Genomic DNA, 27,443 nt, shown 5'->3' on the forward strand with positions numbered 1-27,443 from the left:
AACCTACACTCCACTCTTAGTAAATCAGGGCCACTATACATGATACAAACGCCATAAAACAGCATCTTGGGAGTGCAAAATGACGGGGTAGTTTTTGTTGCCTTTTTTTGCGATACCACACATAAAGTTATATACTATCCTGCTAAATTGTGTTGTTATAATGAAAACAAACAAAAAGCCTTTTGTGAGAACAAATATGTAAAACATGTTTATTTTAGACAAAGGGTTCAGTTGAAGGCTTGGCCTTAGGCAGGTAATCAGATCTTGTGCCTCCAACTTCAAAGATAGCATTGTTATATAAAGGAGTGGAAGATACTTGGCTTCACCTTCCTGCACATTCTGTCTTTGGGGAAGCTGGTTAATAATTGATAATGGCATCACTTTGAGGACCTGTAGAATAGCTAAGCTAAGAATCACACACTCTTTTATTTATTCCACACACTGTGTCGCAGTGCAACCAGTGCTTATAATATTAGAATTTACAAAGATTATCACTAAGGGGGGAGATTTATCAAAATCTGTGCAGAGGAAAAGTCGCCCATAGCAACCAATCAGATCACTTCTTTCATTTTGAAGAGGCCATGGGCAACTGATCAACTTTTCCTCTGCATGAGTTTTGATAAATCTCCCCCTATGTCTTTATACATAGCTAAATAGATACTAGTGTTGAGCGCGAATATTAAAAATGCAAATTTTTACCGTGAATATCGGCACTCCGCGATTTCACGAATATTTAGAATATAGTGATATATTTGTAATGCTGAATATGTTTTTTTTTTTTTTTTTTTGCAAATATGCAAATATTCGCGAATATTGGCACTTCCAGTCAGAGGACACTGATCCCTCCCTTCTTTTACCTGAAAGATATAATCGCGCATTCACACTATGCAAATTTCATTAAGAATTTTCGCATGAAAAAAAAGAGAACGAACATAGCTAATATGCAAATTTCACTAACATAGGATGAATATTTGTCTATATATTTGCAAAATATCGCTAATTTGAATATGGCCCCTGTCGCTCATCACTAAGTCACCTAACCTTATCAGAAACAAATGAACTTGCTAATGAAGTGATGTTCTTACATTCAGCAAAGCTGCACTAGATACTAGGAGTGTTTTAAGGAAAAACTGTCAGCCTGTTCACCCACACTAAACCCAATAAACTGAGTTATACTGTAGTGTGGGTGAACAGGATTCAAATGAGGGGTCACTTACTTATTTTCATCAACTGACTGACGAGATATACGCTTCTAAAGTTCTGGGATTCCTAAAATGAACAGCACACTGAAGGCGTCTCCCCACCGGCTGGCCGCCTCTACCTCCCGTAGTAAAGCTCCTAAGCCCGCCCCTGAGCTTTGCATATCCATAAGCTTCAACTCCACGTCCTAGTGGCGTGGAGTTATAGCTCACATTATTGCAGCGCTCTTTCTAAAGAGCGCATGCGCCGCTATTTTCCCCCCCAGCTCTTACGTCATCAGGATGTGAGAGCTGGGGAAATCATAGCGGCGCGTGCGCTCTTCAGACAGACCAGAATTTCTGGAATCATAAACCTATACCTTATTCTGTGTATAGGAGATAAGTGTTAATTGGTGTAAATCCACTTTAAAGGTAAACGGTAACCGTTCACCCACACTATAACTTCATACACCGGGGTACAGTGTGGGTGAACAGGAGACCGATGGGGGGGTCTCGGACTGCTATACCTACCTGCACTCCGGAGCCCCGATCCTCCAAATGCCACCCTCTTCTAGCGCTGACTTGCGCTTTGAGGGGGGCCCGCCGGCAAGATTAAAATATTCATAAGCGCCGGTCACGTGAGCGCTCAGTAGGCACGAGCACTCACGTGACCAGTGCTTATGAATATTTAAATCCAGCCTATGGGCTTGCCTCAAAATGCAATTCAGTGCTGGAAGACGGGGACCTTTGGAGGATCGGGGCTCCGAACTGCAGGTTGGTATAGCAGTCCCAGACCCGCCATCGGTCTCCTGTTCACCCACACTATAACCCGGTGTATCAGGTTATAGTGCGGGTGAAAGGGTGACCGTTTACCTTTAAATATACAATTTTGTCCTGTTAGAAATAAAAGTCTCAAAAGAGGAGACTGACAACCTTGTATTTTCTCCCCTGCATATTTGCCACTGAAATGTGTTTAACCCCTTAAGGACCAAGCCCATTTTCATCTTAAAGAGTAACTCCCACCATCTGCATTTTTTCTCTCTCCCTACCTGTTGCTAAACTATCCCTAACCCCTTCCCTGCCTTTAAAAATGTTTTTGCTACCTTGTAAAGAGCTGATTTTTTGCTCGTCTCCCTAGCTCTGCCGGAAGCCGACTTCCCCAGCAGGCGCAACGTCATTGACGCATTCTGGGCTCCGACATCCACCCTCACCAATAGCACGCCAGGCTGCTCTGGGGTCTCCTCCTCCCTGTTTAGCAGTGTAGTGTTATCCAGGGAGGAGGAGTATCGCCCACCTGCCGTGCTCACCACCGAGACTCGGGACCGAAACAAAGTATGGGTAAGTGAAATATGACTTCACTTACCCATACAGGACATGTACAGTCCTGGAGCATCAGTGTAGGACGGAGATTCATTTTTCAGGGACCAGTTCAGTTTTGAAATTTAAAGGGCCTTCATATTAGAAATATCCCATAAATGACCCCCTCAATGTGTTCAAAATGACATTCAGAAAGTTTGTTAACCCTTTAGGAGTTCACAGGAATAACAGCAAATTCAAAAAATCTTCATTTTTTTTACACTAGCATGTTCTTGTAGACCCAGCTTTTGAATTTTTACAAAGGGTAAAAGGAAAAAAAGTCCCCCAAAATTTGTAACCCAATTTCTCTTCACTAAGGACATACCTCATATATGGATGTAAAGTGCTCTGTGGGTGCACTAGGGGGCTCAGAAGAGAAGGAGTGACAATGGGATTGTTATGATTCGGCTAGCTAGATGTGGATCCTCTGTGTCAGCGAGGGATTGGCGTGGACCGTGTCGGTGGACCGGTTCTAGGGTTGTTACTGGTATTCACCAGAGCCCACCGCAAAGTGGGATGGTCTTGCTGCGGCGGTAGCAACCAGGTCGTATCCACCTGCAACGGCTCAACCTCACTGACTGCTGAGAAGGCGTGGGACAGAAGGACTAGGCAGAGGCAAGGTCAGACGTAGCAGAAGGTCGGGGGCAGACGGCAAGGTTCGTAGTCAATAGTGATAGCAGAAGGTTTGGAACACAGGCTTTGGACAACACTAAACGCTTTCTCTGGCACAAGGCAACAAGATCCGGTAAGGAAGGGAAGGGGAAGTGAGGTTATATAGACAGGGAGCAGGTGGAAGCTAGTTAGACTGATTGGGCCAGGCACCAATCATTGGTGCACTGGCCCTTTAAACTTAGAGAGCTGGCGCACGCGCCCTAAGGAGCGGAGCCGCGCGTGCCAGGACGTGACAGCTGGGGACCGGGACAGGTGAGTGACTTGGGATGCGATTCGCGAGCGGGTGCGTCCCGCTATGCGAATCGCATCCCCGCCGCCAGTGTCAGTGCAGCGCTCCCGGTCAGCGGGTCTGACTGGGGCGCTACAGAGAGAGGAATGCCGCGAGCGCTCCGTGGAGGAGCAGGGACCCGGAGCGCTAGGCTTAACAGGGATTTTGGAGAGACACTTTTTCTGAAATGTTTTTTGGGGGGCATGTCGCATTTAGGAAGCCCCTATGGTGCCAGAACAGTATACAAACCCCAACATGGCACACTATTTGGGAAATTATACCCCTCAAGGAATGTAGCAAGGGGAACAGTGAGCCTTAACACCCCACAGGTGTTTGGCGACTTTTTGGTAAAGTGTATTGGATGTGTAAATGAAATTATAATTTTTTTCACTAAAATGCATTTTTTCCCCAAATTTACAATTTTTTCAAGAGGTAATAGGAGAAAATGCCCCCCCAAATACCCCATGTGTGGACGTAAAGTGCTCTGCAGGCAGACTACAATGCTCAGAAGAGGAGCACCATTGAGCTTTTTGAAAGCAAATTAAGCTAAAATTGTTTTTGGGGGTCATGTTGTATTTAGGAAGCCCCTATAGTGCCAGAACAGCAAGAAAAAAAACACATGGCACACTATTTTGAAAACTACACCAATAAAGGCACATAAAAAGGGGTACCATGAGCCTTTACACTCCACAGGTGTTTGGACGTGAAAATGAAAAATTCGATTTTTCTCACTAAAATGCTGGTGTTTCCCCAAATTTTTAATTTTCACAAGGGGTAATAGGAGAAAAAGCCTCCCAAAATTTGTAACCCCATTATGGAAACACCCCACATGTGGATGTAAAGTTCCCTGCAGGAGAACTACAATGCTCAGAAGAGAAGGAGTGCCATTGAGCTTTCGGAGAGAGAATTTGGTTGGAATAGAAGTCGGGGGTCATGTGCGCTTACAAAGCCCCCGTGGTGCCACAACAGTGGACCCCCCCCCACATGTGACCCCATTTTGGAAACTACACGCCTCACAGAATTTAACAAGGGGTGCAGTGAGCATTTACACTCCACTGGCGTTTGACAGATCTTTGGAACAGTAGGCTGTGCAAATGAAAAATACAATTTTTCATTTTCACGGACCACTGTTCCAAAAATCTGTCAGACACTTGTGGGGTGTAAATGCTCACTGCACCCCTTATTGCATTTCATGAGGGGTGTAGTTTCCAAAATGGGGTCACATGTGGGTGGGGGAGGGGATCCACTGTTCTGGCACCATGAGGGCTTTGTAAACACACATGGCCTTCAATTTTGGACACGCTCTCTCTCCAAAAGCCCAATGGCGCTCCTTCTCTTCTGAGCATTGTAGTTCGCCCGTAGTGCACTTCAGGTCAATTTATGGGGTACCTCCATCCTCAGAAGAGATGGGGTTACAAATTTTGGGGGGCTTTTTTCCTATTTTCCCTTGTGAAAATGAAAAATGTAGGGTAATGCCAGCATTTTAGTGAAAAAATTTTTTTTTTTCATTTTCACATCCAACTTTTGTCAAACCCCTGTGGGGTGTTAAAGGGGTACTCCGGTGGAAAAAAATTTTTTTTTCTTTTTTAAATCAACTGGTGCCAGAAAGTTAAACATATTTGTAGATTACTTCTATTAAAAAATCTTAATCCTTCCTGTATTTATTAGCTGCTGAATACTACAGAGGAAATTCTTTTCTTTTTTGAATGCTCTCTGATGACATCATAAACACACTGCTCTCTGCTGACGTTCTAATAATAAGTCTTTATTTATTGTTGTCCTTAGTGGGATTTGAACCCAAGGCCCCAGCATTGCAAGGCAGCAGTGCTAACCACTAAGCCACCATTCTGCCCTTAGCATACATCTGCTATGCACAGTTGCTAAAATTGACAGAGATGTCACCAGAGAGCACTGTGGTCGTGATGTAGCATTCAGCAGCTAATAAGTACTGGAAGGATTAAGATTTTTTTAATAGAAGTAATTTACAAATATGTTTAACTTTCTGGCACCAGTTGATTTAAAAAAGAAAAAAAAAATGTTTTTCTACCGGAGTACCCCTTTAACCCCTCAAGGACCCAGCCATTTTACACCTTAGGATCCGGCCATTTTTTGCACATCTGACCACTGTCACTTTAAACATTAATAACTCTGGAATGCTTTTAGTTATCATTCTGATTCCGAGATTGTTTTTTCGTGACATATTCTACTTTAACATAGTGGTAAAATTTTGTGGTATCTTGCATCCTTTCTTGGTGAAATATCCCAAAATTTTATGAAAATTTTGCATTTTTCTAACTTTGAAGCTCTCTGCTTGTAAGGAAAATGGATATTCCAAATAATTTTTTTTAATTCACATATACAATATGTCCACTTTATGTTTGCATTATACAATTTACGTGTTTTTACTTTTGGAAGACACCAGAGGGCTTCAAAGTTCAGCAGCAATTTTCCAATTTTTCACAAAATTTCCAAACTCACAATTTTTCAGGGACCAGTTCAGGTTTGAAGTGGATTTGAAGGGTCTTCATATTAGAAATACCCCACAAATGACCCCATTATAAAAACTGCACCTTCCAAAGTATTCAGTCAGCGTTTTAACCCTTTAGGTGTTTCACAGGAATAGCAGCAAAGTGAAGGAGAAAATTCACAATCTCCATTTTTTTACACTCGCATGTTCTTGTAGACCCAATTTTTGAATCTTTACAAGGGGTAAAAGGAGAAAATGTATTGTTATTTTTCTCGAGTAAGCACATACCTCATATGTCTATGTAAAGTGTTCGGCGGGCACAGTAGAGGGCTCAGAAGCGAAGGAGCGACAAGGGGATTTTGGAGAGTACGTTTTTTTAAATGGTTTTTGGGGGGCATGTTGCATTTAGGAAGCCCCTATTGTGCTAGAACAGCAAAAAAAAAAAAACACATGGCATACCATTTTGGAAACTAGACCCCTTGAGGTATGTAACAAGGAATAAAGTGAGCCTTAATACCCCACAGGGGTTTCATGACTTTTGCATATGTAAAAAAATAAAAATAAAATTTCACTAAAATGTGTGTTTCCCCCCAAATTTCACATTTTTGCAAGGGTTAATAGCAGAAAATACCCCCCAAAAATTGTAACCCCATCTCTTCTGAGTATGGAGGTACCCCATAAGTTGACCTGAAGTGTACTATGGGTGAACTACAATGCTCAGAAGAGAAGGAGTCATATTTGGCTTTTTGAGAGCAAATTTTGCTTGGGGGCATGTCGCATTTAGGAAGCCCTATGGTGCCAGGACAGCAAAAAAAAAAAAACACATGGCATACCATTTTGGAAACTAGACCCCTTGAGGAATGTAACAAGAAATAAAGTGAGCCTAAATACCCCACAGGGGTTTCACGACTTTTGCATACTAAAAAAAAAAAAAAATTCACTAAAAGGTGGGTTTCCCCCCAAATTTCACATTTTTGCAAGGGTTAATAGCAGAAAATACCCCCCAAAATTTGTAACCCCATGTCTTCTGAGGATGGAGGTACCCCATAAGTTGACCTGAAGTGCACTACGGGCGAACTACAATGCTCAGAAGAGAAGGAGTCATATTTGGCTTTTTGAGACAAAATTTTGCTAGTGGGGCATGTCACATTTAGGAATAGTGTTGAGCGGCATAGGCCATATTCGAATTCGCGAATATTCGCGAATATATGGACGAATATTCGTCATATTCGCGAATATTCGCATATTCGTAATGCTCTCGTTTTATTTTCGCATATGCGAATATTCACATGTGTGAAAATTAACATATGCGAAAATTTGCATATACAAAATTAACATAAGCTAAAATTCGCATATGCGAAAATTATCAAATACACATTTTCGCATATGCGAAAATTCGCACACCAGTCTCACACAGTAGTATTAGAGCCTTCTTACACCACATAAGCTGGAAGCAGAGAGGAATGATCACTGTGATGTGTACTGTGGAAAAAAAAAAAAAAAAGAATATTCGTAATTACGAATATATAGCGCTATACTCGCGAATATTCGCGAATTTGCGAATATGCGATATTCGCGAATAAAATTCGAATTGCGAATATTCGCGAGCAACACTATTTAGGAAGCCCATATGGTGCCAGGACAGCAAAATAACCCCCACATGGCATACCATTTTGGAAACTAGACCCCTTGAGGAACGTAACAAGGAATAAAGTGAGCATTTACCCCCCACTGGTGTCTGTCAGATCTTTGGAACAGTGGGCTGTACAAAATTTTTAATTGCACAGCCCACTGTTCCAAAGATCTGTCAGACACCTGTGGGGTGTAAATTCTCACTGCACCCCTCATTACATTCCGTGAGGGGTGTAGTTTCCGAAATGGGGTTACATGTGGGTTTTTTTTTTTGCGTTTGTCAAAACCGCTGTAACAATCAGCCACCCCTGTGCAAATCACCTCAAATGTACATGGCACACTCTCCCTTCTGGGCCTTGTTGTGCGCCCCCAGAGCACTTTGCACCCACATATGGGGTATCTCCGTAGTCGGGAGAAATTGCATTACAAATGTTGTGGGGCTTTTTTCCCCTTTACCTTTTGTCAAAATGAAAAGTATAGGGCAACACCAGCATGTTAGTGTAAAAAATTTTTTTTTTTTACACTAACATGCTGGTGTAGACCCCAACTTCACCTTTTCATAAGGGGTGAAAGGAGAAAAAGACCCCCAAAATTTGTTAGGCACTTTCTGCCGAGTACGGCGATACCCCATATGTGACCCTATGCTGTTGCCTTGAAATATGACAGGGCTCCAAAGTGAGAGCGCCATGCGCATTTGAGGCCTGAATTAGGGATTTGCATAGGGGTGGACATAGGGGTATTCTATGCCAGTGATTCCCAAACAGGGTGCCTCCAGCTGTTGCAAAACTCCCAGCATGCTTGGACAGTCAACGGCTGTCCGGCAATACTGGGAGTTGTTGTTTTGCAACAGCTGGAGGCTCCATTTAGGAAACAGTGGCGTACCAGACGATTTTCATTTTTATTGGGGAGGGGGGCTGTGTAGAGGTATGTGTATATGTAGTGTTTTTTACTTTTTATTTAATTTTGTGTTAGTGTAGTGTTTTTAGGGTTCAGTCACATGGGCGGGGGACTACAGCGAGTTTCCCGCTGCGAGTTTGAGCTGCCGCAAAATTTGCTGCATCGCAAACTTTCAGCCTGATACTCACTGTAAGCCCCCTGCCCATGTGAATGTACCCTGTACATTCACAGGGGGGGACCTCCAGCTGTTGCAAAACTACAACTCCCAGCATGCACAGACTATCAGTGCATGCTGGTAGTTATAGTTTTGCAACAGCTGGAGGCACACAGGTTGGGAAACACTGAGTTAGGAAACAGACAATGTTTCCCAACCAGTGTGCCTCCAGCTGTTGCAAAACCACAACTCCCAAACATTCTCAGGCATGCTGGGAGTAGTAGTTCGGCAACATCTTTAGAGCCAGATGTTGCTGAACTACAACTCCCAGCATGCTTGGAGTTGTAGTTTTGCAACATCTGGTGGACTACAGTTTGCAGACCACTAATACAGTGGTTCCCAATCTGTGCCCTTCCAGATGTTGCAAAACTACAACTTCCAGTATGCCAAAACTGTCCAGGCATGCTGGGAGTTGTAGTTCTGCAACATCTGAAGGGCCAGATGTTACAGAACTACAACTCCCAGCATGCCTGGACAGTAAGGGCATGCTGAGGATGTGTAGTTTTGCAACATCTGGAAGGGCACAGTGGTCCCAAAACTGTGGACCTCCAGAAGTTGCAAAACTGCAACTCCCAGCATGCCCAGATGCCAAGGGCTGTCTGGGCATGCTGGGAGTTGTAGTATACAGGGTCCCAATACAGCAATGCATGTCGCTTTACAGCGACGTGCATTGCTGTAAAGGGCCCGACTGTGGCTGAAGATCCACTCACCTGTCGCCGCCGCCGCCGTCTTCACGCCGGGATCCGGGTCTTCAGGGACGAGGTAAGTACCGGGGCCGGTCCCCAGCACTCCCCCGTCCTCCGCCGCGTCCTCCGGTCTTCTTCCCATCCTCTCCGGACTTCAAGGGGCCGGGCAGGGCGGGAGGAAGTAACCGCCCCCCCCCCCCCAGCGATTGGTCGGTTGGTTAACCGAAGAATCGCAGGGGATCGGAGGAGGTGGCAGGCTTGCCACCTCGCTCCTATTCTTTAGCATGGTCCTCGCTGTCTGTGACAGCCGGGATCATGCAAAATTACCGGGCGGTCGGGTCCCAGAGACCCGATCAGCCCGGTATCGCCGCAGATCGCAAGGGCGATTTCGCCTAGCCATTTGTGGCGATCACCGACATGGGGGGCCTACATGGCCCCCCTCGGCGTTTGCCCTGGATGCCTGCTGAAGCATTTCAGCAGGCATCCGGTTCCGATCTCTGCCCGGCGCGCGGCAGGGACCGGAAAACGCCAGGAGGTACGGGGACATCCTGGGTCCTTAAAACCCAGGGTGCGGGGACATCCCCGTACGTCCTGGGTCCTTAAGCGGTTAAGGCTCACTATACCCCTTGCTTCCTTCCGTGAAGGGTGTAGTTTCCAAAATGGAGTCACATGTGGATATTTATTGTTTTGCGTTTATGTCAGAATCACTGCAAAATCGGCCACCCCTTTGCAAATCACCAATTTAGACCTCAAAAGTACATGGTGCACTCTCAATTCTGAGCCATGTTGTGTGCCTGCAGATCCCTTTACACCCACACATGGGGTATTTCCGTACTCAGGAGAAATTGCGTTACAAATTTTGCGGGTCTTTTTTTTCCCTTTTACCGCATATGAAAATTAAAAGTATTGTGCAACACCAGCATGTTAGTGTTAAAAATGTAATTTTTTTACACTAGCATGCTGGTGTAGACCCCATCTTTACCTTTTCATAAAGGGTAAAAAGAGGAAACCCCCCCCAAAATTTGTAACACAATTTCTCCCTAGTACGGAAATACCCCATATGTGGCACTAAACTGTTGAAATACGACAGGGCTCCAAAGCGAGAGAGTGCCGTGCGCATTTGAGGCCTAAATTGGGGATTTGCATCCGCCACCAAAATACCCTACGGTAGTGTTTCCCAACAGGGTGTCTCCAGCTGTTGCAAAACTTCAGCAATACTGAGAGTTGTTGTATTTCAAAAGCCAGAGGCTCCATTTTGGAAACACTGCCGTACAAGACGTTTTTTTTTATCTTTATTGGGGGTGGGGGTGGGGACTATGTAAGGAAGTGTATATGTTGTGTTTTACTTTTTATTTAGTGTAGTGTAGTGTAGTGATTTTGGGGTACATTCACACAGGCGGGGAATTACAGCAGGAAATTTGCTGCATCACAAACTTGCAGCAGAAAACTCATCGTAAACCCCAGCCCGTGTAAATGTACCCTGTACATTCACATGGTCACATGGGGGGAAGGCAAACCTTCAGCTGTTGAAATACTACAACTCTCAGCATGCACTGACAGACCATGATTGCTGGGAGTTGTAGTTGTGCAACAGCTGGAGGTGCATTGGTTTGCGAAACACTGAGAGTTTGTTACTTAACTCAGTGTTTCGCAACCAGTGTGCCTCCAGCTATTGCAAAACTAGAACTCCCAGCATGTACAGTATCTCAGTGCATGCTAGGAGTTGTATTTTTGCAACAGCTGGAGGCACACTGGTTGGGAAACACTGTGTTAGGACACAAACTCTGTTTCACAACCAGTGTGCCTTCAGCTGTTGCAAAACTGCAACTCTCAGCATGCATTGACAGCCGAAAGGCATGCTGAGAGTTGTAATTTTGCAAAAGCTGGAGGTACACTGCTACAACTCCAAGCATGCCCTTCTGCTGTCCGTGCATGCCCTTCTGCTGTCATTGAAAAAAATGTGCATCCAGCTGTTGCAAAACTACAACTCCCAGCATGCACAGACTACCTAAGGGCATGCTGAGAGTTGTAGTTGGAACTCCAGCTGTTGAAAAACTACAACTCCCAGCCTGCCCTTTGGCTGTGCATGTGCGTGCATGTGTTGTTGCTAAGCAACAGCAGGAGGTAAACATTCCTCACCCATGCCACCTGACTCCTGCTGGGTAAGGGTGAATGGGGCTATCTCAGACAGCCCCATTCACCCTTTTTTCTGGGTCACCGGAAACCTGATTGACCCGGAATCATCGCAAATCGCCAGTCTGAATTGACCGGCGATTTCCTGCGACCCCCCAGGGGTTTGCCCGGGGTGCCTGCTGAATTATTTCAGCAGGCATCCCGGTCCCCGCCTGGCAAGCGGCGGGGACCGAAATTCCCATGGCATACAGGTACGCCCTTGGTCCTTAAGTACCAGGACATCAGGGCCTGCCTGTACATCCTTGGTCCTTAAGTGGTTAAAGTGTACCTGTAAGATCCCACAAAAAAATTATATGTTACTCAATACATTTAATTTTTATGCCTCTAATACATACATTTATTATTAAAATCCCTCTTTTCATTAGCTCACAGTTTAAGAAATCCTCTTAGAGGAAGGGGACATGTCCCTTCCTTGTGGTGGGGGGAGGTGATTGGTGTGTCTGCTCATGCAACCTTGTCCATGAGTCATCTCTTGTCCATGACTCATTGAGAAGTCTGATGCTGCTGCAGGACTGGTTAGGTCCCCAGTATATGTTTTATAAAAACATATAAAAAGTTTTTTGATCTGTCAGTGCCTATTTAAGGGCACTGTCCATTTAACTTTCCTATCCACCTGGATAGGACTTTCAAAAATGCATGCACAGGCAGTATTGAAAACCACTATGATTAATTAATACATTTTTCTGTCACACTATGAATATACCTTAATCCTCCTCATTTTGCACTGCTCTCTTGGGGGTCTTCATTTTTTTTATGTATCTTAACTGTTAAGAAAGATAATTAGATTAAAAGAGAAAACAATGACAGTGCTGGCATTTAGTAAGGGCAGGCAAATCCAATGACCATGTTTCTGCTAATAAATTGTGGGAAACTATTGTGGCATATTGATATTTTTTCCAGTTGCTCATTTTTCTTTGGCACCAAAAAGATTTGCATTTGGCAATGTTAAATTATAACAAAGCAACCAAACATTTTTTTTTAACTTTTATATCTAAAAGAGGTTCTTTATCTAGTTTATTGAAAAAATAATCAGAGACTGATTGCTTTAGATGCTTGAGAACTCCTTTAAAACCAATGTGATTGTTGGGCAATGTACACATGTCAACCAGACTGTTAGGGATGACAGCTATTCATATCAGTGCTGCATTGGGTCTATTATATGCCTGCCAAGGGAGATCGTCTAAAGGTTTGTTCACATACGTGTTGGAGCTCTGTTCAGATAGCTCCACTAGCTGAATCTGCTCAAATGGCAGGTGCTGATCGGAGAAAAAAATTACTGCAGGACAGAAACCTGACAGACCCCATTCAAAGTCACTGGGACCTGTTGGAAGCAGTTGGTGTCCATTAAAGGGGTACTCCGGTGCTAACACATCTTATCCCCTATCCATAGGATAGGGGATAAGATGCCTGATCGAGGGAGTCCCGCAGCTGGGGACGCCCGTGATCATGCACGCGGCACCCCGTTTGTAATCAGTCCCCTTTGGATAGGGGATAAGATGTGTAAGCACCGGAGTACCCCTTTAAGCATCGAACCATCAAGCTCCAGCTTTTTTTGTCTCTGGAACAGTCTCTTCTATGGAGCTCCCAAACAGAGCTCCAACGCAGATGGAAACTTAGCCTAACTGTGATCACAACTGTGAATGTAAGTTGCCCAAGATTTACTAAAAAACAAAACAAAAAAACTATATTGGCTAAAAGGAGAAGCCTCTGCTCTGGAGAACTCAAGATGTGTACATGGAAGACCCAATAACTGCAAAACCCAATAACTATACTGGGCATCATGACATTTTTTTTATTTCCTCTAGGGCAGTACAAGATGCCTCATAAAATAAAAATGTTACCTAAAGCAAATTATTACTTTTATCGTCTTTGCTTATGACTACAAAAATTGTGCCATATATAAAGCATAAAAATCACTGACACCAGACTATGAAGAAATAAAAAGAGTCCACCTTGCTTATGACAGTTTGTCCTGAGGTGTAAATAAAAAGCAATCACCAACAGAATACCTCGGATCAATTATAATTAAAACTTACTATTTAAGTTGTGTGCACAGAACCGCACACAAAGTGCCTGATAACCCAAATGAAAAATAAGTGATATGCACACAGAAGTCTACAACCTCACAGACTCTGGAGTATCATGATATATTGATGTCAAGATGACTGATAGTTAGAGATATTCAGAAATTTACAAAGCGACAGGGGGGGGGGGGGGGGTTGGTTATGACATACCCTCAAGCTGTTGTATAATATACTATATCTTTGTCTCTTTCAGATGTTGAGGAAAGAGGAAGAATGGGTGGGGGGGGGGGGGGAATGATGTGCCCTCTAACACTAAAGATACCCGTCCCTCTGTCCCTGCCTTTTGAGGGACCCACCTCCTTAACAGGGTGGCCTCAACCACGGTGCTGGACTCTGACCTCCACTATGCCAGAAAAACAATGACCACCAACACGTGACAATAAAAACAACATTGGTATCACACCATTCGTTCCAGTTTAAGTTCCAACGCCTTTTACCTGACTGGTAGAAACAGGTACATGAGGGAACTATACCAATTATGATGAAATAATGCAGATAATATACAAAAAAAAAAAAGCCACACAGGTATCGCTAGGCAAATTATATTCCAAATAAGGCCTCAGTAATCACCAATGGTAGGAGTATAGATACCCTGGTGTGTCCGCAGAGGTCACATCTATGGTTTAGAAAATGGTGTGCCGTATGGTCGATGATATTTATTGATACACCAATTCATAAACAAAGTGTAAACATGAGCATACAATGAGATTATAATTATACCTAGCAGGATTATATTTAGTAATAACACATATGGTGCCTGTAGTGGATTCAGTGGTAACCAATGAGCCCAGTATATGAGGTATCAAATAGGGCTCTCGCACATAAATAAACAATGATCATAGTTGCCTATATAGATAAATGGTATGCAGAATGTTGTCATGCAGTCGCCAATCCTCAGTTGTCTGATACCACAAAAGAAGTCAGCCCTATCCAACCTCAATAAGGCCCTGTTCTATAGCATTAATTCAAGATGGACATGGTAAAAAAAAATGAATAGCATAGTGTATAATGGTGCACTGTGCCCGATACTTAGCTCCATGGATGTGGAAGGGATAGACCGGTAGACAGCATCAGATACATCGCAGCCTATTTTTGATACCTCATATACTGGGCTCATTGGTTACCACTGAATCCACTACAGGCACCATATGTGTTATTACCAAATATAATCCTACTAGGTATAATTATAATCTCATTGTATGCTCATGTTTACACTTTGTTTATGAATTGGTGTGTCAATATATATCAACGACCATACGGCACACCATTTCCTAAACCATAGATGTGACCTCTGCAGACACTCCAGGGTATCTATATTCCTACCATAGGTGATTACTGAGACCTTATTAGGAATATCATTGGCCTAGCGATACCTGTGTGGCTCTTTTTTTGCATATTGTCTGCTTTATTTCATCATAACTAATGTACCTGTTTCTACCAGTCAGGTGAAACGCATTGGAACTTAAACTGGAACTAATGTTTTTATTGTCATGTGTTGGTGGTCATTGTTTTTTTTTTTTTTTGTATAGTCTCACCTACGGAGCTCTGGAGGTATCATACTATAATCTGTCCTGTACATTGTTTATTTTATTTTTTTCCGTCACTTAGTGGAAATCAGGGTCTGGCACCGTGGTTGAGGCAACCCTGTTAAGGAGGTGGGTCCCTCAAAAGGCAGGGACAGAGGGATGGGTACCTTTAGTATTAGAGGGCACATCATCCCCCCTATTCTTCCTCTTTCCTCAACATCTGAAAGAGACAAAGATACCGCCCCTGCAGTATATTATACAACATCTTGAGCGTATGTCATCACCCCCCCCCTCTGTCGCTTTGTATACTGTATTTCTGAATAACTCTACTTTTATGTCAAGACAGGAGGCCTCGCATTATACGCAATTCTTTCTTTATTGAAATAAATTGCAGTATATTAAAGGTTGTTTTAAACAGGTAACAAGAGAAAAAAACTTTAGGTCATACAGGTGAATCATCAAAAGCATATACAACCTAACATGCTGATCATACTATGGGCCAATGAGCATTTAGCCCAGGTGATATAAGGTCTTGTTAGGAACAAATAGTCCTCTTTCGTTACTGCTCCGCAGATAAGTAGTCATATCAGTATATTGTCTCATGTTATTGTGTTTATAATTGTATTTCTCTTACATTTACCCCCCTTTGGAAATATTCATCTCTTTATTACTATTCCGTTCACCCTCCCATTACAATTTTCACTTCATAATTCATATCTTACTTTCGTCAAGGACAGTTTCAGACAAAGTCATTTCACTTCACCTACATCTTCCGGCAACTATTAACCCTGCATTAACCCCTCTTTTACCTTCTCCTTCTATTCCGGCGACTGCTTTCGCATCTCTCTTCCTGTATACGCGCACTCCCTCTGTCCTGTACGAGCGCACACATAACTCCGGCTCTCGCGTGATTTGCCAGTGGTTGTTACTGGCTGTCCCGCCTCCCGCCCTGACAGATGCGACTTCTCTCCTGTCAGAGCAGACCTTCGTTGTTCTACCCTGTCATATTCCTGTCATAATCCTGTCACGGCCTAATCTCCTAAAAGTGATATAATTTTGATACCAGACTGCTTCTAATGTCCTTTTAAGGACATTTCAGTCCATTCATATTACTCTTATTAAGTTGTAACAATATCTATATTTATTACTGACCCTGTGGTAAAAATTTTGATTATCTCCGCTAACATTGCGGTCTAGTCAGTCAAACCATTATACTTACAATATTATAATATTCTCCAATAGCTGCATTTATATATATATATATATATATATATATATATATATATATATATATTTCTTGCTATCTTATACCATTTAAAATATTATCCATTATGTCTTCCGAACAACCTAATACTAGTCGACCAATCTGTATCCAGGTCGGTTCAAGCCGCTATTAATAACGCCATGACTGCTATGCATGAATCCATGGCTAAATCGGTCGCTATGACCGTTTCTCAGATGATTTCCCATAAGACACACCAATCTATTGTGGTTACTAAAAAGAGTCTCTCAAAAAAGAGGCATATTAATACTACCGACCTTCCTAATCCTAAACATAAAAAATCCTCTTTTGAGGTAGGAGGTCAGGACCATTCTGCAAACCGTCACTATACTGACAATTATGATAATGATGCTTATACATTGCATCCAGGACCCTCTACCCGTGAGGAGCAAAGTAGCAACCGGGTTAAAAAAGCCTCAATTCAGCCTGAACACCCTAATTATAATGAGGACTCTAACCAGAATGAATCTGATAATTCAATTTATTCAGAGTATAATGACCCCTCCTATTTTCAAGAAGAAATAGAGGGTGAGGAGAATGATGAATGTGGTATAAAAGACTCCGCTACTGGGGAGGAAGGTATTTTAGATAGCAAAGGTGTTCCATTTTTCGACCCCAATCAAATTTCACACCCCAGATCGGGTGAATGGACACCTAATGCTGCATTAGAGAAATTTATTGAGCATTGGATAAAGAAGGGTCTAGATAATAAGACTCACAATAAATTGAAAGCTGAATGCCTAAGACCCACTATTTCTGTGACGGACGCTCAAAGACCTGAACTTGACCCGATCCTAATTAAATATCTACTAAGATCGGGTAAAAATCCTAAAAAAGGCATAGATCGCAGCTTCAAGCTGTGCCAAGATAAATTCTTGGATCTGTTAGGCCCAATTGCCAAAATATTAGATATTTCTGAAGAGGCATATAATTCTGGCAATCCCATTGATGTCCCCACCATCAGAGGTTGGGCCCAGCGTGCCATGTGCACGTTTGGCAATGTCAACCATTCTTTTTGCACAGAAAGAAAAAGGGCGATTCTTATGAAATTGGATCCCCAATTAACCCATCTAGCCTCCTCAGTTTCTCAATCAGACGCAAGTCTAAACGGCTGGGGAGCTCATTGCGGTACCCTTTCTACAGGAGGCAAATGGTCCCCTTCGGAGTATCTCTTGCATATCAATTGTTTAGAGCTCCTGGAAGGCTTTTTTGCTCTCCGGAGTTTTGCAAAAGATTTTTCGAATTGCTGTATTCTTCTCCTTTTGGACAATATTTCTGCTGTATAATACATAAATCGTTTGGGAGGAACCAAGTCAGAGACTCTTGCCAACATTGCCAAATATCTTTGGCATTTTTGTTTAGACAGAAATATCACTTTGAGAGCGGAATATCTTCCAGGTCTCTCCAATATCGTAGCAGACTGTAATTCCAGATACCTTGTAGATTCCAGCGACTGGATGCTGGACCCTTCCATATTTCAGGTTCTGAATTCCCTCTGGGGACCTCTTCACTTGGACCTTTTTGCTTCCCGTCTCAATCACCAACTTCCACAATTTTTCAGTTGGAGACCCGACCCAGAAGCTTTGGGAGTGGATGCCTTTCTCCAAAATTGGCCATCTCAAATCCTATACGCCTTCCCTCCTTTTGTTCTAATCCCCAGAGTCCTTCATCAAGTATTCATTCGGAAAACAACCATGGTCCTGATCACTCCTTGGTGGCCTTCCCAAGCGTGGTTCCCTCATATTCTCAGGAAGTTGATAGATTATCCCAGAATACTTCCTCACCATCCAAACCTACTATTAGATCCCTTAGGGAACCCTCATCCTCTGATCCTATCCCAACAACTTCAACTGGTTGCTTGGTTAATTTCAGGTCAACCTCTTTTGAATCAGGAATTTCTCAGTCAACTCGAGACATCTTGGCAGACGCCTGGACTCCGGGTACCAGAAAGGCTTACCGATCAGCCTGGAAACTTTGGGCTGATTGGTGCTGTCAACGGAATATGGATCCCGTTCATGCAACTATCTCACACATCTTAAATTATTTATCGGCATCTTTTGATTCAGGGAAAGCTTATCGCACCCTAAATCTATATCGGTCAGCCATATCTTTTTATCATTCTCCCATAAATTCCATTCCTATAGGTAAATATCCTATTATCTGTAAATTGTTAAAAGGTATTCGCTTCCGTCGACCTCCTCAACCTAAATACACACCACATGGGATGTTAATCTACTCCTTAACCTTTTCACCTCTCGGGAAGATAATGAGTCTTTGTCTCTCAAATTCTTATCCTTCAAACTCACTTCCCTCCTTTGCCTTATTTCTATCAAACGAGTCTCTGACGTTAGGGCTCTAGATATATCTTGTAGACAATATACTCCTCAAGGAGTTGTATTTTTTTGCTACCAAACATACCAAAACTAATTTACAACAAGTTTTCTATCCCGCTTTCCCTAATAACAAAAAACTGTGTCTAGTCCGCTGTCTTCATACCTATGAATCTAGAACTGAATCTTCACGTCATCCCAATTTTTCCCAACTTTTAATTTCCTATTGTAAACCTCATCGCCCGGTTTCTTCCGCTACTTTAGCTAGATGGTTAAGACATGCCATGTCTTTAGCTAACATAGATGTTTCATTATTTGGTGCACATTCAACTAGAGGTGCTGTCTCTACTAAACTCTTTCAGTCAGGTGGTTCCCTTTCAGATTTACTCAAAGCTGCAAATTGGTCGTCCGAGTCTACGTTTAAATCATTTTATTTTAGACCTGATCCACATGTATCCATGTCTCTATTGTGATTGTCTATATTGTCATTGTATCTTTATTTTATATGTATTTTCCTAATTATTAGAGCTTTAAACGTGCGTATAATGCGAGGCCTCCTGTCTTGACATAAAATTTGAGATTTTCCTATCCTAGGTGACGGAAAATATAGATTTTATGAAAGACAGGAGGCGAGCATTATCCCTCCCTGACCCATCCCTCTAATGATTTTTATTCTATTTCAGCCTACTAACCATCCAGACGCATGAAGCTGCTTGTTCTATGTTTCTGCACTTTGGATTGTGGCCACGTTTCTCTGCCAGGTTTTCCTTCAATTTCATCATTGACCTTCTCCATCTCCAGATGATCCTGATGTGGAGTTCCTTCTTCAAGATGTTCCAGTTCCTGTTCATGGATTTTGATTTCTCTTCTCTACTAATTGACTTATTGATCTATTATTATAAAGAAAGAGGACTATTTGTTCCTAACAAGACCTTATATCACCTTCTCTTGTTACCTGTTTAAAACAACCTTTAATATACTGCTATTTATTTCAGTAAAGAAGGAATTGCATATAATGCTCACCTCCTGTCTTTCATAAAATCTATATTTTCCGTCACCTAAGATAGGAAAATCTCTAATTATCAGTCATCTTGACATCAATATATCATGATACTCCAGAGTCTGTAAGAGGGTAGACTTCTGTGTGCACATCACTTTGCTTTTTGATTTGAGTTTCAGATTTGTTGCATTTTGGCCCTCAAAAGAGGCTTTTAAACAAAATAACAAATAGTAAGTTTTAATTGTAATGATCTGAGGTATTCTGTCAGTGATTCCCCCATATTTAAAGCATATCTGTAATTTCATGTTATTTTTCAGGATAAACAGTTGTGTATGTCTAATACAAGATTTATTTGCTGCAAAACCAGAAAGCGAATGTCAATATTAATAATAGCATTTTTGTAAGATTGGCAAATTTTATATTTATTTAGTATATACATATAAATCATTTACTTGCTGTACATCTATTCCTGAGTAGCTTGAAATGCAGGCTATCTAAGACTACTTTATTGTTGACTGAAAATATGGACATTGGTTGCTGTTCTACAGCACTACTTGCCATTTTCCTAAACACAACTGTTTGGTAGAAGCCTTACTAGAATAGAGAATTGAATCACTATAATAATCCCGTTTTAAATAGATTCCAATCCAGCTGCACCATGACTCAGGCTATTCTCTGAAAGAGAATGAGGAAGAAGCTAAGCGGACGTTTAAGCAGCTTTGTGGCATTAGTCATATTGTTGGACAGATGGCAATGAGCAGTTCTACCTGATACAAATGGAAGCGCCAAATTTTTTACCTTTAAAAAATTGTCGTGAGAATGTTTGAATGCCAGAAATACAGTCATTTACATGAATGTATCATCCATACACTAAAAAAGCATAAACTAAGAAAATAAGTTATTACCCCATGTCATCTATGATAGCATTTACTTTCCTGTGCCTGCAAAAATTGGAAGTTATGTCCTGTCCATTAATGCAAAATCCCACACAAAAATATTCATTCAGAGCCAAATTGTATTATTTGGATCCCAGGATGCAAATCAGGATAATTGTGGTGGTGCATGTTAGGGTGCCATTTCAATGCAGTGTTATTGGTCCTAAAACCCATAATTCAGAAGTTGAAAACACAAGTCTACCAAATCAAGTTATAGAAGCATGTCATATTATGAAGCTTGGATTACAAGGCCACAAACTACACTTATCTGGATAAGAATATCTTAGTAAATAGAAATAAGCAGGTGCAACTTTAGAGTATCACAAAACACAACAAAAGTGCATAGATGAAAATAAACAAAATACACCAAAAAAAGGTTTCTTGAAGAAATTTTTGTGACTGTCACATTCAGAAATCGATGTACATGCTGCAAAAAAAGTGCCCTTAATATGCATGGCACTCGTTTGGAGCATGTTACTCCTGCTATGGCAATAAATCAACTCTGCTGACTGCCACATCCAGGACATATAAGGCACAACAGGATTGGCGGATGGAGAGCAGAGTACTCCCTGTTGGGGTGGTTAGTTTGCATTAGATATGGTGGATAAGAGACAGTATTAGGCTACGTTCATATGCCAGAATTTTCGTGCTTTTCGTGATTTTAATGGGATTGTGCTGTGCTGTGCACATTTTTCGGAAATTCTAATTCCAGTGTCTGCAGAAAGAAGGAACATGTCCATTCTTTTTGCGGACTCCGCACAGAATGCATTGCTGTCTATGAGACGGCGCCTTTCCGAGCGGTCCTAGCGTCATTTCAGGCCAATGCCCACAGTGTGCAGAATGTCTGCATGGAGATTTTCTGTTGGTACTGCCTGTTAGTGCCGGTGACACTTATTTAAAATGATGTCTGTCATTTTCTTCTAGGTGCCGCCGTTGCCAATATATCACTAAAAATCCTAATAAGTAAATTAACCTATTTGTGTGCTCAGGACGTTTCCTAGCCCTGAGTTTCACTGGTTCTTCTTCCTAGCCAGGCCCTGATTCACGCCACCTAATGAATATTCATATTCTCACTCTTCTGCTACATGCTGAGATCCCAAGTGAGCGCAGTTATAGTGCGGGCCTGTCGTGTTTGAGATCTGTCCGCACATTTAAAGGATCTCAGCAGGGGGCGTGAATCATGAACTGGCCAGAAAAAAATAACCAGTTTACCTCGGGGCTAGGGAATACACCAAAGAGCACAAAGAGCACAATTTTTTATAAAAGTTAATATTTGGAACATAAGTAAACACAGTTTCGATCAGTGTCACCCTCACAGGCAAAACCAGAACCATCTTTGGGTACTTAAAGGACAACTGCAGCGCAATATACACTTATCCCCTATCTACAAGATAGGGGATAAGTGTTTGATCGCGGGGGGTCCGACCGCTGGGACCCCCCGATCTCCCTAACGGGGCACCGCCATTAGCGCTCATGGTAATGTAGCGTCGCCCTAGAGGTCGACGGTGACGGTCCATCTCCTCCCACGAACGCTGCCTCCCCGCCTCTCCCATAGAGATGTATGGAGGAGGCGTGCCGGCTGCAACGTCATGCTGCAGCTGGCAAGCCCCCTGCACGGGACAGCCGCTGCCCCGTACAGGAGATCACAGGGGGTCCCAGCGGTCGGACCCCCGCGATCAAACACTTATCCCCTATCCTGTGGATAGGGGATAAGTGTTAATCTCGCTGCAGATGTCCTTTAAGTGACTTATAAGATGGCTCAGCTAAAGTGTATGACTGCTATTATGATATCATTGGTTAAGTGACATCTGTTCTCCATACTGTATGTCTCTATTTTAAACTTGTTTTCTTCTTCTGAGGCAAATAAACAAAAAAATAGGGCAGGTGAATAGTCAGTACACTCTACACACAAAAGTCCTCACGTAGCAGCAGTAAAATGTCTCTACAATAAAATGATCAATTTACGTTTCTTGGATAAATTTGGTTTCTTATGATGCTGTTACAGGTGGTACAAATGTGATAAGTTTGGTAGGCAATACATTTTTTCTCACTGGGACAGTTTATGCCAGATAACTCCTTGTTTAATAAATTAAATAGATGATTTGCTTGGGAACTTGAAGAAAGTCCAGTAGGTCTTAATCTTATCTTCTCCTTTTATCATGTACTGTGTCACATTGCAATTAAAACTGGAAATTTAAAGAGTTTTTTTTTCGTATATGTACCTTGATATCAGATTTTCAAGGGCATTGAAGGAAACCATTGTGCCCCAATGCAAGCACTTGCCCTACAAAGAACACTGAATTCAGAATAAAGCCTATCCAGCGAAACCAGCGAAATGCATCAGAGGACTGGAAAGGTACTTGGGCGTGTCCCATTTACTCTACATATAGCACTATGAGGGGAATTTGTCAAGCTTTTTTCATCTAAATTTGTTGAAGGAAAAGTCGCAGGCTAGTCGCAGACTTAACCTGCAATATTTTATTTAGACTGTTTAATTTTTGTTACCAAGAAGTGCTCTGCTTTAGATCCCTTTGTGCAGTGGTCACTAATTTATCATGTACAACTTTTCAGCAAAATGTTGTAAAAAAGTTGCACGGAGCAGATTTAGAAGAAATCAAAGGACAATTCAACCATGCCCTTAGCGTCGACCCGTCCCCATACAGTTCTATGGGGGATGCACGAATGCTGCCTCCCCGCCTCTCCCATAGAGATGTATGGAGGAGGCGTGCCAGCCACAACCTCATGCTGCAGCTGGCATGCCCCCTGCACAGGAGAGCCACGACCCCATACAGGAGATCACCAGGGGCCCCAGCATTCGGACCCCCATGATCAAACACTTGTCCTCTATCTTGAGGATAAGGGATAAGTGTTTGTAATGCTGCAGATGTCCTTTAACCCCTTAAGGACCCGGGCTTTTTCCGTTTTTTCAATTTAAATTTTTCCTCCTTAACTTTAAAAAATCATAACTCTTAAAAATTTTCACCTAAAATTCTATATGATGGCTTATTTTTTGCATCACTAATTCTACTTTGTAATGACATTAGTCATTTTACCAAAAAATTTACGGTGAAACGTGAAAAAAAATCAATGTGCGACAAAATTGATGAAAAAACACTATTTTGTAAGTTTTGGGGGCTTCCGTTTCTACGTAGTACATTTTTCGGCAAAAATGATACCTTATCTTTATTCTGTAGGTCCATGCGGTTAAAATGATACCCTACCTGTATAGGTTTGATTTTGTATCACTTCAGAAAAAAATCATGAATACATGCAGGAAAATTTATACGTTTAAAATGGTCATCTTTTGACCCATATAACTTTTTTATTTTTCTGTGTTCAGGGCGCTGTGAGGGCTAATTGTTTGCGCCGTCATCTGAAGTTTTTAGCAGTACCATTTTTGTTCTGATCAGACTTTTTGATCACTTTTTATTCACTTTTTTTTGGAATTTTTTTGCGCGTACGCCATTGAACGAGCGGTTTAAAAAGCGGTATATTTTTATAATTCGGACATTTCCGCACGCGGCGATACCACAGATGTTTATTTTTATTATTATTTACACTGTGTTTTTTTATTCTTGGAAATGCCGGGTGATTCAAACTTTTATTAGGGGAAGGGATAATTGAAAGGGTTAATGATTTTTTTACACTTTTTTAATGCAATATTATAGCTCCTATAGGGGGCTATAACATTGCATTAACTGATCTTTTACACTGAATGATCCATCTCCATAGGAATGGATCAATCAGTGTTTTCAGCGATTGAAAGCTCAAGCCTGGATCTCAGGCTTGAAGCATTCATTCGGCGATCAGACAGCACAGGAGAAGGTAAGAAGACCTCCTCCTGTGCTACAGCTGTTCGGGATGCTGCGATTATACCGCAGCGATCCCGAACAGCTCCCTGAGCTAACCGGCAACTTTCACTTTCGTTTTTAGCCGCGCGGCTCAGCTTTGAGCGCGCGGCTAAAGGGTTAATAGCGCGCGGCCGCGCACTATTAGAGGTGGGTCCCAGCTTTACTATGACACCGGGCCCGCCGCGGTATTATGCGGGGTCACCATGTGACCCCACGTTATATAGCAGGACCGGGACCCAGGACGTACCCATACGTCCTGGGTCCTTAAGAGGTTAAACCACAGCAACACTCTGGCCCTCCGGGACTCAAACCCATGCTGCTGAGATGGTCCTGCTTAGCTTACTGTTTTACATGCCTTGAGATCCCCATAGACCACAATGGGCCTATTGGTTTCAATGGACAAAAAAATCACAGAGTTAATGCACTAGTCACAGTTCCCTATACCATTAAAGAAGGGAGGGCTCAATATTCGCGAATATGCACATATGCGGAAAACCAGTGTAGAGGAAGAGTTGTGCAGTTGTCCATAACAACCAATCAGATTGCTTCCTTCATTTTTGAGAAGGCCTCTGAAAAATGAAAGAAGCGATCTGATTGGTTGCTATGGGCAACTCAGAAACTTTTCCTCTGGACAGGTTTTGATAAATCTCCCTCTATGGGGGAGATTCATCAAAACCAGTCTAGAGAAAGAGTTGTGCAGTTGCCCATAGCAACCAATCAGATTCACAGCAAAAACAAAATGAAACAAAAATGTAGCCAGCACCTAGCCCAATACACTGGTGGCAAGTACAAGACATGTTAAAAAAAAAAAGCAGCCACAGCAGGGTGCACCCGTGTATTGGGCTAGGTGCTGGCTACATTTTTGTTTCATTTTGTTTTTGCTGTGCAATATGGGGGGGAGTGGCTCCCTCTGTAGCCGTGCATCCCTTCCCCTATTTCACAGGAGATGGTTTTAGGTTGTTAGTGGATCCAGCATGTCGCCCAGCCTGAGGTGAGTGAATGTTAGGGTCCCATCCGATATGAGGCCACCTCCACTTGGTGGATGGGGAACACATTTTGATCAAAAAGTGCACTAAGAGCTTCCATTTTGTTGACCAAGTGTGCTGCTGCCATTTTCATTTTTATTTTTTTTACATGTATTGTACTTGCCACAGCAGCGTGCACCCGTGTATTGGGCTAGGTGCTGGCTACATTTTTGTTTCATTTTGTTTTGGCTGTGCAATATGGGGGGGAGTGGCTCCCTCTGTAGCCATGCATCCCCTCCCCTATTTCACAGGAGGTGGTTTTAGGTTGTTAGTGGATCCAGCATGTCACCCAGCCTGAGGTGAGTGAATGTTAGGGTCCCATCCTATATGAGGCCACCTCCACGTGGTGGATGGGGGACACGTTTTGATCAAAAAGTGCGCTAAGATTCTCCATTTGTTGACCAAGTGTGCTGCAACCAATCAGATTGCTTCTTTCATTTTTGAAAAGGCCCATGAAAAATGAAGGAAGCAATCTGGTTGCTATGAGCAACTCAGAAACTTTTCCAGGAAAAGTTTCTGAGTTGCCCATAGCAACCAATCAGATCGCTTCTTTAATTTTGCAGAGGTCTTGTGAAAAATTAAGGAAGCGATCTGATTGGTTGCTATGGGCAACTTATCTGCTTTTCCAGTAAAGTAAAGTTAAACCACAGCACTGTAAAACTCTGTCCCACCCCAGGACTCGAACCTGTGGTGGTCTCCCATCCACTGTGCTGCCAAGACAGTCCTGCTTATCTATTTCACATGCCATGAGATCCCTATAGACCACAATAGGCCTATTGGTTTCAATGGGCAGAAAATCACAGAGTTAATGCACTAGTCATAGTTCCCTATACCATTAAAGAAGGGAGGGCTCAATATTCGCGAATATGCGCATATATATATTTATGGGAAAAAAGAATATAACGAATATATGTGAAAAAAGAATATAACGAATATGTGAATTTCGTGAATATATGACGAATATTCGCGAAATAATGCGAATTCGAATTTGGCCTATGCCGCTCATCACTAAACAATACTAGCACTTTATATATTTTTTTAAGGGCATAGCCTCTAAGGTTAGCACTTGCTTATATTTCCAATTAATTTAGTTTCCTCTCTTTCTGCCTTACCACCATTTGATGTATCTTAGACATACAGAATTTAATATAGAGATATATATTATGGGCATCTCACCCCAGCACCAATTTCTCAGTTTTATCGTGTGGCTTTTAAATTCTTTTTAATGTATACCCTGGTCCCCCCAAATGATTTATGCACACTCTGTGCTGGATCCTCGCGCTGGTCTCATTTGAAACAGTACATAGCGAGTGACTCTAAGCTATTACATTGGACAGCTCTGGGTCTCGCACTAGGTATGCTTACATAGGAGACCAGCGTAAGGCACCAGCACAGAGCCGGTGAAACAGCTGAAAAAATGAAAAAGAAAATGAAAAAAACATATAGTAGTAAGGGCTCTCATACTGCCCTATATAGTTCTTAGGGCTCTCATAGAGCCCCATATAGCAGTGAAAACCTTCCCTCTGTTCCCATATGTGGCAACATGAAAAATAAATAAAAACAAAACCCAATACTCACCTATCCTGAGAGGGGCCTAGCTGCATAGTGAAGCTCCTGTCTACATAGGAAAAAAACTCTTCTCTCCTACTGCTGTGCTCTGCCCACTCCTGTCACATCATCATGACAGGTCCTTCATCCGCAATCTTTTCTCTTGCTGCTCTCTGTCCCCATACGTACTAGTCACATCATTGTGACATCATTAGAGGTCCTACACCTCTAGCATCTGCAGAGCAGGTCCTTCATTGATGGGCACTGCTGTTGAGTGTGGAGATCTCTACTTCTCAACA

At 42.4% G+C, this 27,443-nt stretch overlaps 1 long non-coding RNA gene across 1 annotated transcript; it reads right to left on the bottom strand.

Moving 5' to 3' along the window:
• Positions 1-231: 231 nt before the first annotated feature.
• On the bottom strand, positions 232-27,443 carry LOC130361862 (uncharacterized). Its single transcript, XR_008891186.1, has 3 exons — positions 27,175-27,443; positions 12,267-12,327; positions 232-390 (listed from the first exon to the last, which is right to left on the bottom strand). It is a non-coding gene; the product is annotated as an uncharacterized LOC130361862 (long non-coding RNA).

This window comes from Hyla sarda, chromosome 1 (genome assembly GCF_029499605.1).
Source record: "Hyla sarda isolate aHylSar1 chromosome 1, aHylSar1.hap1, whole genome shotgun sequence".
Classification (NCBI taxonomy): Eukaryota; Metazoa; Chordata; class Amphibia; order Anura; family Hylidae; genus Hyla; species Hyla sarda.